We start from the raw sequence: 14,927 nt of genomic DNA, 5'->3' as shown, positions 1-14,927 counted from the left end.
AATATTCTCCATTAGCTATCAATCTCCGACTGCCACTTTGTTCACGTATGTTTTGCGATACGTGTTTCACCTCTAAACGAGGCATATTCAGGCAAATTATTAAATCGCTGCTCGAAGTGACCATTCGGCGATCAAAAACATTGGTTATCCAATATATAATAATAATATGAAGAATTCGATTGGAATGATTATAGATATCGACTGGTGTGGACGAATCGAAATACCCATTTCTTGATGACTTTTTGTTAGTCAAGAACGGTACCGATATTAGGCATGTCAAATACTAGTAGGCATATCGGTTTATTCGTCGATAGAGAAACGTTGTGGCCGTTGACCGAAATCTAGTCTATAACTTTCCCATAACCTCAAACCGATTTCCAGGAAATTTTGCCATTCACACGCTTGTAAGGAATGGTTTTCTTATCACGTACGGAGATGACTTTATTTTGATATTGCACGCCTGTACTTTATAACTCCATTGTGTTTGGAGTTCGGTTGCGACGTGTCAGAATGTCGGCGCCGATATTATGATATAAATATTTCACTAAATTCACTTATCGTTAATATGCAGTTGGTGTTTATAAATCGTGAAATGTTCACTTTGTGTTCCTGGTATTCGTCGAATTAGAAATATTTTACGGTAGTCTTTAATAATCATATCGAGTAACGTGAATTTTTAATATACTGACACTTGTGAACGGCGTACAGGATACAAGAACGAGTAACATTGCTAAACACAGAAGAGAATAGTTGAAAGAGTTGAGAATCTGTCTTCAACACAAGCCGATAAATGGCGACATGTCTTGTAGAGAGATTACGTTGTAACGTGGAATCCCGGATACATATAGTTTTTGACAATGTAACTTTATGCAAATGTAAGACAAAAGAATAATTGAAACGATCATAAAATTGTTAATGTCCAATAGCAATACAAACAATAGTCTTTCTAAGAATTATAACAAAATTAAAGAATATTTTTGTGGTAATTTCAACAAAGAAATTTTGAAATGCAACTGGCAGTTTTTTTGCTCTGCTAAGAGAAAAGGTAGTTTAAATTACCACAAATTAAAATGGAATCAAACACGAAAGTAGATTCCTTCAACTGTGAAAAATAATTGGCCATAAAAAAATCGTACCAATTATAAAGAATCAAAGACTCTATTCCTGTTGAAAGTGGTTTAAAAATTAAGGGCACGGTTGCATTAGTGATTCGAGAAAATCTTTACCTTGGACCCTTTATTATTGAGACATACCTTTATCTCCCTTTCATGTATCCTACCTCTTTTAATTTTGGAAATGATAGTCTATCTTATCATAGTTTGGAGGTAAGACGCAATGTGGCACTAGCATCCTATGTACTCAAACTCCAACAAATAGACACTGAACTCGTTGTTGCTCTCGACACTGGTCAACTATATATTAAAAGGTGTCAATCGGCACTGCTCGAGGTGCACTCTTCGCGAACTAATCTCCAGCCGTTCATGCCAAACAGCAGAGCAGTCCGTCTGTTTAACATTACGAGCGACGATGGCGAAATTGATATTTAATTGTTCAATGGAGAAACTCATAGAAAGATCATTGTTTATTTATTTGAACAATTGGGTGACTGTAAAACTGTCTTCCAATACGCTCACTCGAAAAGTATTAGTACAATAATACATACTTTACAATTATAATAAAAACGAATAATATTAATAAGATTAAAATACCATACAACCCCAGATTTATATCTTAACCCTTCTTTGCATAATGGTGGAAATTTCCATCATAACATTGAATGGCCAAAAATTATACAAAAAAACAAGTTCACTTTAAGTTGACACCTTTTTAATGTCCATTACAGAAAAAAAACATAGCTTTCAAATTTATTTTTTTCACCATTTTTCCTTTAATTTTAAACATGAATTATATCACCTTGATTTATTTCACCAATAAAAAAATCATGCAAAGAAGGGTTAAATATCTGAACTGTGTGATCATTTGACGAAACTCCAGCAAGTTGGAGGTAAACACGTCTAATTGTGGATACTGGCTCAAAACATCACTGAGTAGTTTCAATACAAGAGAGAGAGGAGCTTGCTTGGTCAACTCTGTTCTTCTTAATGGAACATCATTATTGTATCATCCGAATATATGACATTCAAGAGATATAGGTATTATAAATGTTAAACGTTGTCGCATTAGGTAACCTGTAATAAAACCGTTGTAATGAGTGAGTAAATAAATAAATAAATATTTAGAGCTGTCTCCGCCAGGTGAAATCATTCGCTGGCGTTAGCGTGAATTCAACATATAAAGGTGTAGATAAGTTTTTGTCTAAGCAAATGTGTTAAGTTTGTTGCGTGTATAATGTTAGTTACCAGTTGCTTTGCGGTTTTTGTTTTTGTGTTTCATAATTTATAGACCCAAGTGGATGTATATATGTAGTTAAAAGTTGCTATAGACGGAAAAGTCAAGGTTAGGAGGACAACGAAAATATTCAGAAAGTTTATTTATTGATTCAAGGCTGAGAATACGGTAGACAGGTGCTTGTTTTTAATTTTAAATTTACAAACTTAAAATATAAAATTACGTATCAGTTATTTAAAAGGGTAAATTAGACCAATTACAAATTATAATATAAATAATAATAATACAGCATCCCAAATTTTTTTTTTGATGGGTGAAAATGGTATGGTAACCCCGCCTGCGCTAACGGGATACGCTGGCGGAGCACCAGTGAAGGGTGATAGATGAGAATGAAAACAGGCCAGTTAGCCCATCATGATGAATTCAACAGGAATTACCCATGGTAGTTTCCAGGGAGAACCGCGTGGTGGTCGACCTGGTTGGGTATATTGCTAGCAATGGGATTCTCAGTCTTCATTACTAACAATCCCTTTCCCCCCTACCAAAATAATTAGAACACAGAGATAGGAAGAAATAAGAAAGTATACACTTTTATGCAATTAACACATAATTGTAATACTTTCATTACATGGCTTAATTAATATGAGGGACAATAAAAATAATAGAAGAAAAAAAGGGGGTAGATTTACTAAGATATGTAATTCCAAACAAATGTCTAGTTCTTAAGGATTAAACGGCGAAATTTATTATTTGTGACCAGTTTACAAAGCAACAGAAATTTCGAAAATTATTTCCAAAAAGTTGAATTTGGAAATACGACGCTTAGCAGTGAAATAACTACTAAAAGAGATTTTATTTTGACAACAGTAAAAAATTGAAATTCGAAGATGTAATAATACTAAATCAGTATTAAACACGTGAATATATATTTATTAATATTTTTTTTATAAGCAAAAACCATTTAAAATAATCAATATCTAAATACGAAATAATAATGTTGACACGAATTATACCCGGGAGACCAACCCGGTCGTTTCGTTTGAATTCTCATTTCCTATATTTAACTAAAAACATGTGATCGACAAAAATATATCTCTTTCCTAATTTTTTCAATAGGACGTCAATTAGAAACCGTTGTATGGTTCCGCCCCGGGTTAGCGCTCCGCTGGCGGCAATTAGAGCTCCAACGGCGCCCCCGGGATAGCGGGATGGTGGCCGGATGTTTGAGATGTTTGACGAACTCCTCTGTGGTATGCAGTCCTAGTAATTACGTTTGATAAATACGCACGCTCTACTGCGTTTAGTTGACTAATTTAATGTTATGTGATTTATGGACATTTTTTTCCGACACGGTACTTAGTTCATTAGTATTAGAAAAGTCAATAATAGCAGTAATAGACCGCGATCGGTTGTTGTAAAGCTGAGTGATATTAGAGTCAGAGATGAAATATTGGCAAAAGTTGTTAAATATAACAAAACACATGCTGATAACAAATTAAACTCGCACCATTTAGGATACAGTGGTGCCAAAAGTTCTGTTTATATTTCCGAGCACCTTTCACCTTTAAACAAAGCTATACATGCTGAGACTAGACGGATTGCCCGAGAGAAAGGATATAAATATGTATGGGTTCGTGATGGCAGAATCTTGATTCGTAAAAATGATGAATGCCCAGCCAAACAAATCAAGAACATGGAAATGGTACGACTTTTGTAGTTTATGTAAAACTATATAACCTTATACCCTATAGTATTACTTAAAATTCACTATCTATTATCAAAATTTTCGAGGTATGAGAACAAAACTAAAAAATATTTCTATGTCTAGTATGATTAACAAATATGATGTCATTGTGGCTACTGAAACATGGCTTAACGACAATATAAATAATTCTGAAATATTGAACTCTGATTATGTCGTGTATCGTAGAGATAGGTGTTCGGTTTCAGCTGGCAGAGAGGGCGGTGGAGTACTTGTCGCAGTTTCAAAGTCAATCGAATCTACATGTATAGATGCATGGCAAAGTAATGTTGAGGATATCTGGATACGCTTGAAAATACGGAATGGTAATACCGCAAAGTATCTATTGATATGCGCGGTGTATTTACCGCCACCTGTTACTTTGGCAACTTTAGAGCACTTTGTTGGTAACACTTCAAAGATATTGGACAATGTAGATGATGATGTTATGATTCTCGGAGATTTTAACATTGGATTCATTGAATGGGAGAAAGTAAACATGCAATATGGTTTATCTCCAACCAATTATGGTAATAGTATGGGTTGCACTTTGGTCGATTTTTTGTCTCAGTACAATCTGTCTCAGATTAATTGTATTAAAAATTGTAACAATAGAATTTTAGATTTAGTTTTAAGTAATGTTCAGCATTGTATAATTGACAGCCCTCTAATACCTATTTCCATTGTGGATCGGTATCATCCGCCACTCGAAGTTCAGTTGGATTTTAGATTTACGAAACCTTTAAAAAAGAAACAAGATATTAGATTTAATTTTGCAAGAGCTGATTATGACTTTGTTAACGCTAAACTGGAATTAATTGATTGGAGTTGTCTTCGCAATTCCTCGGATGTCGATGCCTTGGTCAACACTTTTTATATGCACATAAATACAGTTATAAATGAAACAGTACCTGTAGTTAAACCTAGATCGTTAAGGTATCCCATTTGGTTTTCTAGATCCTTAATAAAAATTTTGAAAGAGAAAGAGAAACTTAGGAAACGTTTTAAGATTTACAAAAATGAAAGAGATGAGATTGAAATAAGGTTACTCAATAAGAGAGCACAAGTGTTGATGCGAAAATGTTATGGTTTGTATATTCGAAAGATGGAGGATAACATAGCATCTAACCCTAAACAATTTTGGTCATTTGTACATTCAAAGCGAAGCAATGCATCGTCTTTGCCTTCTGAAATGAGATTAGATGACATATGTATGTCTTCGGGTAATGATATTTGTGATCTCTTTGCGTCATATTTTTCATCTGTTTTCTCATCATATGATTCTTCCACTCATATAAATAATTCCTTTAATCCAACAAACAATTCAGAATCACTATGTACGTTTCCTCAGAGCATCCTAAGCACTCTTACATTCACAGAAAGAGAAGTTATGAATGTTATTAGAAAAATTAATAGCAACAAGGGCTGTGGTCCGGATGGTATTCCTCCACTTTTCATTAAAAAATGTGCCTTGAATCTGGTGAAGCCTCTTGCTGTTATATTTAATATCTCAATTAAAACAGGTAGGTATCCAAAACAGTGGAAAGTTGCGAACGTAATTCCAATCCTTAAAAAAGGCAATCCCTCTGATATAAAAAATTATCGTCCAATCTCAATTCTGTCTGCATTTTCTAAAGTTTTTGAATCTTTAATTTATCCTGCTTTAACACGTCATCTACAAGTAATAATTTCGTTTAATCAGCATGGTTTTTGTAATAAAAAATCAACAATAAGCAATTTAGTAACCTATATGAATGATATATGCAAAGAAATAGATTCTAAAAAGCAAGTAGATGCACTATATACCGATTTTAGTAAGGCATTTGATATGGTTAATCATGTTATTTTAGTACGTAAACTATCAATGTGTGGTGTGCATGGATTTTTACTTCGTTGGTTTGAGTCCTACTTAGACAGTAGAGAGTTGAGAGTCGTAGTCAAAGGTTTTACATCTCTTCCTTACAAACCCGTATCAGGAGTACCCCAAGGATCACATTTGGGTCCGATTTTGTTCCTGGTATTTGTAAATGACATCGTCGAGGTTATAAAATATAGTAAATTCTCCCTTTTCGCCGATGATCTTAAATTATATAAGTCCATATCAGTGTCAGAGGACTCTGATCTTTTACAACAAGACCTTCAATCGGTACAAGAGTGGTGTGATGCTAATAGGATGGTTCTAAATTTTTCTAAATGTTACCATATAAAATTTACTCGAAATGTTAATATAATACCCACAAAATATAAATTATTGAATGAGTGCATTGAGGAGGTGGCTAATGTAAGAGACTTGGGAGTGATACTGGATTCAAAACTATCACTTAATGGACATATTGATAATATAGTTAAGAAAGCCAATAAAATGCTCGGATTTCTTAAACGAACTTGTAAAGAATTTAGTGGTGTTAGGCCATTAAAAATACTCTATAACGCATACGTCCGAAGTACACTTGAATATGCTTCTCTGATATGGAATCCCCAATATCAATGTCATATCGATCGTATTGAGAGAGTGCAAAGAAGTTTCACACGTTACTTGGCTTACAAAGATAAATTATGTCCAATAACTGCATCTTATACTGATTGTCTGGAATTCTTCGGGATGAAGTCACTGAGTCAGCGTAGAAAGATTATAGATCTTATAATGTTGTTCAAGATTTTAAATGGCCTTATTTTGATACCTGACGTTGTTAAGGATATACGCTTGATAGTACCACGTAATTTCAATATTAGAACTGCTAAAATAGTTAACACATTTTCAACATACGCTTGTCGTACTAACTTAGGATCCAATTCTCCCCTCAACAGAATGTTATCATCGTATAATAAAGCCGTAAACGTTGACCATGATATCGACATCTTTGGTAATTCTTTAGTGCAGTATACTAGGCTTATTAATAATATGGATTGGTAGTTAGGTCTTTTCTAATTGTATAATTGTTAGTTAGTATACATTGACGCTTATCTGTGAGAGCTGTATACGCCTTTAATTGATATGTTCATATAGCCTTAAGCTTGGTAGTGAGGAGTAAGATTTTTTTGTTCAAACTTAGATTTAAGCATTTTGTAATAGTAGTTTTTCTCTTTAAATTACTAATAATATTGTATATTATCTACTTAATTATTGTGAGCATATTGTTGGTGTGTCTTTTATAAATAAATAAATAAATAAAATAAATAAATTAGCTAAAATTGTTAAAAATGTTTACCTTTGAAGCAATATTAATAAAAATATTATAATTAACTGAGCCACGAGGGTTAATCAACAATATAGATAGAGTTTACATTTAAGTAACCATCATCATATCAGCTGTTAGCTGTCCACTGCTGAACATAGGCCCACGCACTGTAGGACAACCCTCCACTAGATGGAGTAACGCCCAAAGTGACTCAGTGGATACAGGTAGCTCAAAACCGTTCCTTTCAAGAGTCTATGGGACAGGCCTATATTCACCAGTGAACAGATAATAGTCGAGAAGTTGATAATGATTAAATTAAGAACACAATTTGACAAATATATTTTAAGATTTCGTTTAACAAAAAACTTTAAGTACGGGATCAATAGGAGAGTAAAATTTTATTCAATACAGGGGACTCGAAATTCATAAAAAATTATGACCAAAAAAAAAAAATTCGCAACAAGTGCAAAACTTGCAAATGCATCACCTGTCAGATAGTTCGCAAAAAACAAAATAGTGTTGTGCCGTGGTTGGTATCTGTCAATAGATCGGGGCGGACGCGGCGCGCGCGGCGGGCGGTCGCTTAACGTGCAGCGTCTGGCGCCTAAATTCCTGCGTGCAACCTACACCGGCTCTGAACAGCACTATTAGCTCTTACGGGAAGACCCAGTACTGTGGTGACGGGTTCCGGGTTCAATTTGAATAGATGGGAAAGCGGACTAGTGATTTGAATAGACAGAAAAGCACATTAATGCAAGAAAATTTCTTGATTTCTAATGCAAGAAAATTTCTTGATTTCCGAGATAGCGTAAAATTTACAAAAACTCGTAGGTATGTATGTGTATTTACTGTAACTTTGCAAAAACAATAATCTATAATTTTATATATAAAATTTTGGAAACTCTATTATTTGAATGGGCAATATTAGCAGTCAGATTTCAATTAAATGTTTCCGAAACAATAAAAATATCTGCAGAATACTAGCAATGTTCAGGCCTAGTTCAATTTATACGAATAAGTAAATAATACCAGAGGGAGACTGTATAAAAGACGTTTGCTTGGGCACCTCTGTCCCATTTGTGTTTCTACCGTGAAGCAGTTGTGTTTGCATGGCTGTGTTTCGGTATGAAGGCTGGGATATGGCAATGAATTTACAGGGTACAGAGGAATGACACCTGAGCCCTCAGGAATGGCAACGCATGGGGGGTATCATGGGCGAAACAGTATACTCTGTTATGCCCATGGTACTGCTCATACCTATAGGCGACGGTTACCACTTTCCATCAGGTGGGCCGTCAGCTTGTTTGCCATTCTAAATTGCATAAAACAAAAAGTACAAAAACGTTGCACAAACACTGATTGTATCTAGAATAAACAAAAAATCAAATACGCCAAGTTACGACAGGGTAACATGCATCAATAATATCTACTTCCGTTTATCTGATTTCGTAATAAAATATAGAATGCAAAAAATAACAGGTAGGCGCAGTACGACTCTGGCAGTGAACAAAAAAGTATACAGATCCAACAGCAGACTGTTGTAATAAAAAGAACTTACTGTGCAGCATGGAAGATTCAAAATATCTCAACCATCAATCTTGGGCTATACAGGAGCTGTCAAAATGACGTAATATATTTATTTGTAAAGTCCAACCATCGTTTTCGATGACGTGAGAACAGCTCGTGACGTTTCTTATAGTGTTCTTATATATACTAGAGGGAGACTTTGTATAAAAGTCGATTGCTTGGGTACCTCTGTCTCATTCGTGTTTCAATCGTGAAACAGTTGTGTTTGCATGGCTGTGTTTCAGTTTGAAGGGTGGGATATGTCGTGAATTTACAGGGTACAGAGGAATAACACCTGAGCCCTCAGGAATGGCAACGCATGGGGGTTATCATGGCCGAAACAGTATACTCTGTTATGTCCATGGTACTGCTCATGTCTATAGGCAACGGTTACCACTTTCCATCAGGTGGGCCGTCAGCTTGTTTACCATTCTAAGTTATATAAAAAAAAAATATACGTCAGAAGCTCATAAAATTTATCCTAGTCAGATTCTATAGTCTTTCAGCAAGTAGTTCAATGGAGAAAGTGAGATCTGTCTCTGTATATATTACAAAGTTATATTAATAGATGTGCCTATGCTTTGCTCTATTATTAAAATCCATTTAGAAAATGTTCACATGTTGTGTTTTTATAAATGTACCCTGAAGATTGTCCCTCATTTACGCTGGCCCTTAGAAAAGTCGAATTTAGATTTATTTATTATTCATTGATATATCAACATTTATGAGACATAGCTTTTTGATGACAACTGATATAAAACCTTAAAGATAACTTTGTCTTGCAATGAATCAACTTTAGATTTAGGATTTTTTAGTATTTATTATTATTATTTATTATTCCCGATTATCGGTTTGACGAGAATAAAAATGAGGATTTGAAAATTCATAATTTACAATTTTGGTTCATAAAAATTACCATTAGAAAGACAATCAAAATTAGTGCAAAAATATCGGCAAACATACCTCTTTTTTAAATAGTTTTAAAACATAAAATATGATAGCGCCGACATACCTAAAGAAGGTAAAAAAGTCTTTAAAATAAAAAAAAAACCGTCGTCTTGAATATGAACTAAAATAATAACAAACTGTAAACTGCATAATATTACAGTAAACAATAATATGTCGGAGTATAAATATATTGTGTGAGAATTTTACACACATTGTGCAGTGCACTTGAATTAATAAAAGTTCATAGGCAATACGCTTCACATGTTACTGCAAATGAAACGTCGCTCTCGGCCTCCGTACGGACTTGGGACGGACTTATTTTGTATTAGTTTCGTAAAATTAGCATTAACATAATAATAGGCTTAAATTAGGAAACATAAAAATATATATGAATACAAATAAAAAATTAGCGACCTCAATCCGACTTTATTTTTATGTAAGTCATTTTAAAATATTAACAACAATCTTCAAAGATAATGGACTTTAAAGATTGCGACTCGATATAATTACCGATAGATGCTTATCAACAAAAATAAAAAAATAAAAGTACCTATTATGGAAAAACTCTTAAAGTAAAAACATGAGTTTTCCTAGTAGCTACATCGTAAATAGCCGTGTGTGCCCCGGCATAGAATGGGCCATCCCTTTCTTTTCTGTAGGTGTCGAAGAGGCGACTAAGAGAACTTAATAGCCGAGGGATGGACAGCAGCGTCTCTCTTAAAACATCTCCAAAAGCCTAACTGCGGTTACCAACCCGCCTGCCAAACGTGGCAACGACTAGCAAACCTCACCTATGGGAAAACTTATGTCCAGCAGTGGACAGTTAACGGCTGAAATAATAACAATAATAAAAAAATATCGTAAACATAATACCATTAGACAAGAAATAAATCCAACACACAATTATGTCGTATTTTGTTACTAACCAGAGTTATTAAAAAAAAAAGAAATAACGACCTACGAGCAATATAAATTTATCAATAATCATAATTATAAAATATACGCCAATAAATCGATGGCGTACGTATCGAGTATAGCCAGAATTCCGGTGAGATACATATTCACTGTCTCCCTCCGACCGATCATAAACACGACACGGTTAATTAAAACGGTACATTAGCATAAACAAATAAAATGGCCCATTACGAATTCAATTTACAATCTTTGAAATCGGTTAAATTAGTCGCAATAAATAATATCTCGGATACAGTTTCGATAATAGCGTTATGGGGCAATTTATAAACGTAGCGGGTGTCCGCACCGGACAGGCTATCGACTGAATGCGTGTACCTATTCACTGCCCGGCCCGGTAACTACTCGCTATCGACACAATTTAGCCACAATATCGCATATTATGTGTGGTGGCGAAGTGAGAATAATCTCTCTCTTTTCATTTAAGAGTTTCCTCTTGTTGGTGCAACTAATTCATGCAGCTTCCTCCAGCCAGTTCTATCCCAGGCCATATCCTTGACCTCCCCATACGACGTTACACCTAGTGTTTCTTTTATCTATCCCATGTAGTTATTCTTTGGTCTTCCCCTTCTTCTTTTGCCTTCTATTTCTCCTTCTACTATACTCTTAAAAAATCGTCATGTCGTATCAAGTGACCCAGCATTTTGCCTCTTCTATTGTCTATTGTTTTAATTAATATAATAATGTACTAATTGAGAAAAATGTACTACGTTATTTCATTTCTAGGTTAATGTAAGAGGCGACAGAAGCAACAAAGCATAAAACGTCAATGAGAAGATTTCTTTCTTCGACTGGACATCCAGTATGGTAATAACAGGAACTTCTTATAAATTGATACCCAGTGGGAAATCAGGAGAATGTTAGGATACTTATGATCGCAAAATCTATACAAATAATTGAACTACTTGAAGAGGATGGACGAAAGAAGAATTGAAAAAAGAGATTTATGAAGCACGAATGGAATGGCAACGCATGGGAGATATCATGGGCAAAACAGATAAGCAACGGGTGCATAAGCAAAACAGAATAGATAGATACTCTTTATTGTTTCCTCCAAAAGATTACAATAGTAAACTTATTATAAATATAAACAATTACAAGAAATAATCACAATGAGAAAACAATGGGCGCTAAAAGCGACAATTTAAAACAGAAAATTGTCAATACGCTTGAAAAAATTTGTCTGTAATAGAATACATTAGCGATATGACAGCTGATTTTACCAATACAAGAATTGTTTTATTTTTAATTTTTTTATGTGGGATTTTGTGGTTCAATAAAAAGTTAAGTAACCAAATTTTGCTCTCACGACTACTGAAAGTTGTGTAAAAAAAACCTGTCATACGTGTCATAATTTTATTTTATTTCTTTTTGTAAGAAAGACAGGATATGTTTCTATCGTCGTCGGATAAAAATCAGTGCGCGGTCGGCGGGTCGGGGCCGCCGCGGGCCGCGGACAGTGACGCGCCGCGGGGGGCCGCGCGGACCCTCACCGGGGCTAGCGCTGCGACTTGACTTCATCGCAAAGTCAATATATCGATAGTTTATTTATTGAGATTTTTAAACATATCAATATTTTCGTCATTTAATTAGTCCAAAAGTCCGAAAGGAGTGACATTTAGTTTTAGTTACAGTTGTTTAGTGCCCGAAAACAAATTGATAGAAAAACAAAAACAGACTATATTTTTTGCTACATAGATAACTATAGTTAGTATAAGATGGAGGTAGAGAAGTGTCGTGTGCGTATTTAGTTTTAGCTAAATTTATATTAAATACATATGTACTAAATAAATAAAAAATCGAAACTCGAAGATATAGCCATAACGTATAATATAAATTAAAAATAAACAAGCTGTAACAGCAACTACGCTCATGTGGTAGTCGAAATAATTTTTAATTCTTAAAAACATAATGTGCTTATTAAAAGCTAATATTATATAGGGTTTCTTTCGTAAAGACTCGTGTTATTTATAAGCGAGTATTAGTTCGAGATACTCGATCTATTAAGTTATGAATTATATCAAAGGATGGGTTAAAGTTGCATCTCGTAATTAGCCGATTTTGATAAATTACTTACCATTTTTTAAGTTACACTAATATCGTACGTAAAAAACACATACACTACTAACTATTGCAGTAGATTTTCAAAATTTTAATTCAATCACTTTATGACTTTAAAAAAGCTGCTTAATCATTGAATTATTAATTATTCTGATAAATACAATTATCGACAAACAGCGTGGGCAACACTAGTGTGGCGCCTCGTGGGCCGCAGCGCCGCGGGGCCGCATTGTTCGTGCACCTAAGTGCCTCATATTCGGTTACCCGCCTATATTACACGCCTATACACAATATCGATAACCCATGCGTTGTGCAATTAAGAACATCCCTAAACTTTCATATAGACAATAAATTTTAAACTTATCATTATATGTAATAAAGTTCATTTTGGTTTCTCATTGTAACTGGTTGTTAAGTCAGTGAGATTCTTTTGAGAAATGATATAATTTTCATTTTACTACTTCTTGAACACACGAGAACCTCAATAAATTACTGAACAAAGCTCGCACGTCGCACCTTATTTGAGAGACGTTTTGTCATGCCATTGTCTCTTCTACAAATATAATTTATAATATTTGTTTATTACTTTTCAAAACAAAGTCTTAACTCATAAAATCCCATAAATTGCTACTTTTATTGTACGACTTTTATTAATAAGCAGTCAAATTATTGTTTTTATATTTTTAATTGGTGATATTTGAACGTCAGGACGGTTTATTGTTTTTCTATACCAGTTTCGAGCATAAATTATGATAAAACCAGTGGATTTAACGTTTAAAAAGCTGTGGGTTAATATGTTACGTACTAACTACTAAACTTTTAGTAAACAAATATCTAAATGAAAGTGTATTTCTTATTAAAATCCATTACATGATTTAAAAGAAGTGAGCGGAAAACAGTCCGATGCACATAGCAACTTTGTTCCATACTACATGGTACTGTTCATGTCTATAGGCGACGGTAAACACTTTCTATCGGGTGGGCTTGTTTGCTATTCTAAGTTTAAAAAGAAAAAATCTATTTAGAGAGATATGATTGTAAATTCAAAAGTTTATAAACATAATAAATCACTACAGATAATATACACGACAGGTATTAAAATATGGAGAAACAATAATTTAATACTTGATCGAATTGACTTAATGACGTTAAATATAATTTATTAATATTTTTTGTAAATTTTTTTTGTACTTTCTTATTTATCTAATAGATATATGTACTTATTTTTATTTATACAACTTAGAATGGCAAACAAGCTGACGGTCCACCTGATGGAAAGTTGTAACCGTCGCCTATAGACATGAGCAGTACCATGGACATAACAGAGTATACTGTTTCGCCCATGATACCCCCCATGCGTTGCCATTCCTGAGGACTCAGGTGTTATTCCTCTGTACTCAGTAAATTCACGCCATATCCCACCCTTCAAACCGAAACACAGCCATGCAAACACAACTGCTTCACAGTTGAAACACGAATGGAACAGAGGTACCCAAGCAATCGACTTTTGTATAAAGTCTCTCTCTTAAATCGCACCATACCTTTACACTGTTTGAACTTTTATATTTTTCTTTGTTCTTATTAATACTTATTATGGGGACCATAAATTCTAATTTGCCATACCTATACTTATATCCTATAATTTATGGTTTTTTTTTTTTAATTTTTGCACAATGGCCTCGTCATGAAGACAGCATACATTGTTTACACTTCTTACTGGTCGATAACAATGACGAATGTTACTGATACAAGACAAATTACTGCTTTTAGGGTTCCGTATAACAAAAAGAAAAACGAGATCCTTGTAAGATTACTTTGTTGTTCGTCTGTCGGTCAGTGCGTCTGTCAAGACATTTTTTCTCAACAACGCGTGGATATATCAAAATGAAATTAATTTAAAATAGTCAAAGTTTGCAATCTCTTGAAGCTGTGAACTCAAAATAAAACTTTTAAATCAGCGCAATCAAAAGAGACGACGTTTATAAAATAATAATAAGAAATAAACACCTAAAGAATATTTCCCGTTGACTTAGAACCATGTGATTTGGCAAGAAGTAATGTAGTAAAGAAAAAAAAAAAAAAAAAAAAACGAAAACTATAGTTTTGTAGTT

General features: G+C 34.0%; 1 protein-coding gene across 1 annotated transcript in view; it reads right to left on the bottom strand.

Annotated features, from left to right (window-relative positions):
* The window catches only part of LOC113512204 (neurobeachin), a 520,131-nt gene that overhangs the window by 221,832 nt on the left and 283,372 nt on the right, over nt 1-14,927 (bottom strand). The gene's annotated exons all lie outside the window — the stretch shown is intronic.

The sequence above is a fragment of the Galleria mellonella genome, unplaced genomic scaffold, assembly GCF_026898425.1.
Source record: "Galleria mellonella isolate WM207_F2 unplaced genomic scaffold, CSIRO_AGI_GalMel_v1 utg34, whole genome shotgun sequence".
NCBI lineage: Eukaryota > Metazoa > Arthropoda > Insecta > Lepidoptera > Pyralidae > Galleria > Galleria mellonella.
This window is presented reverse-complemented; position numbering and strand designations above follow the sequence as displayed.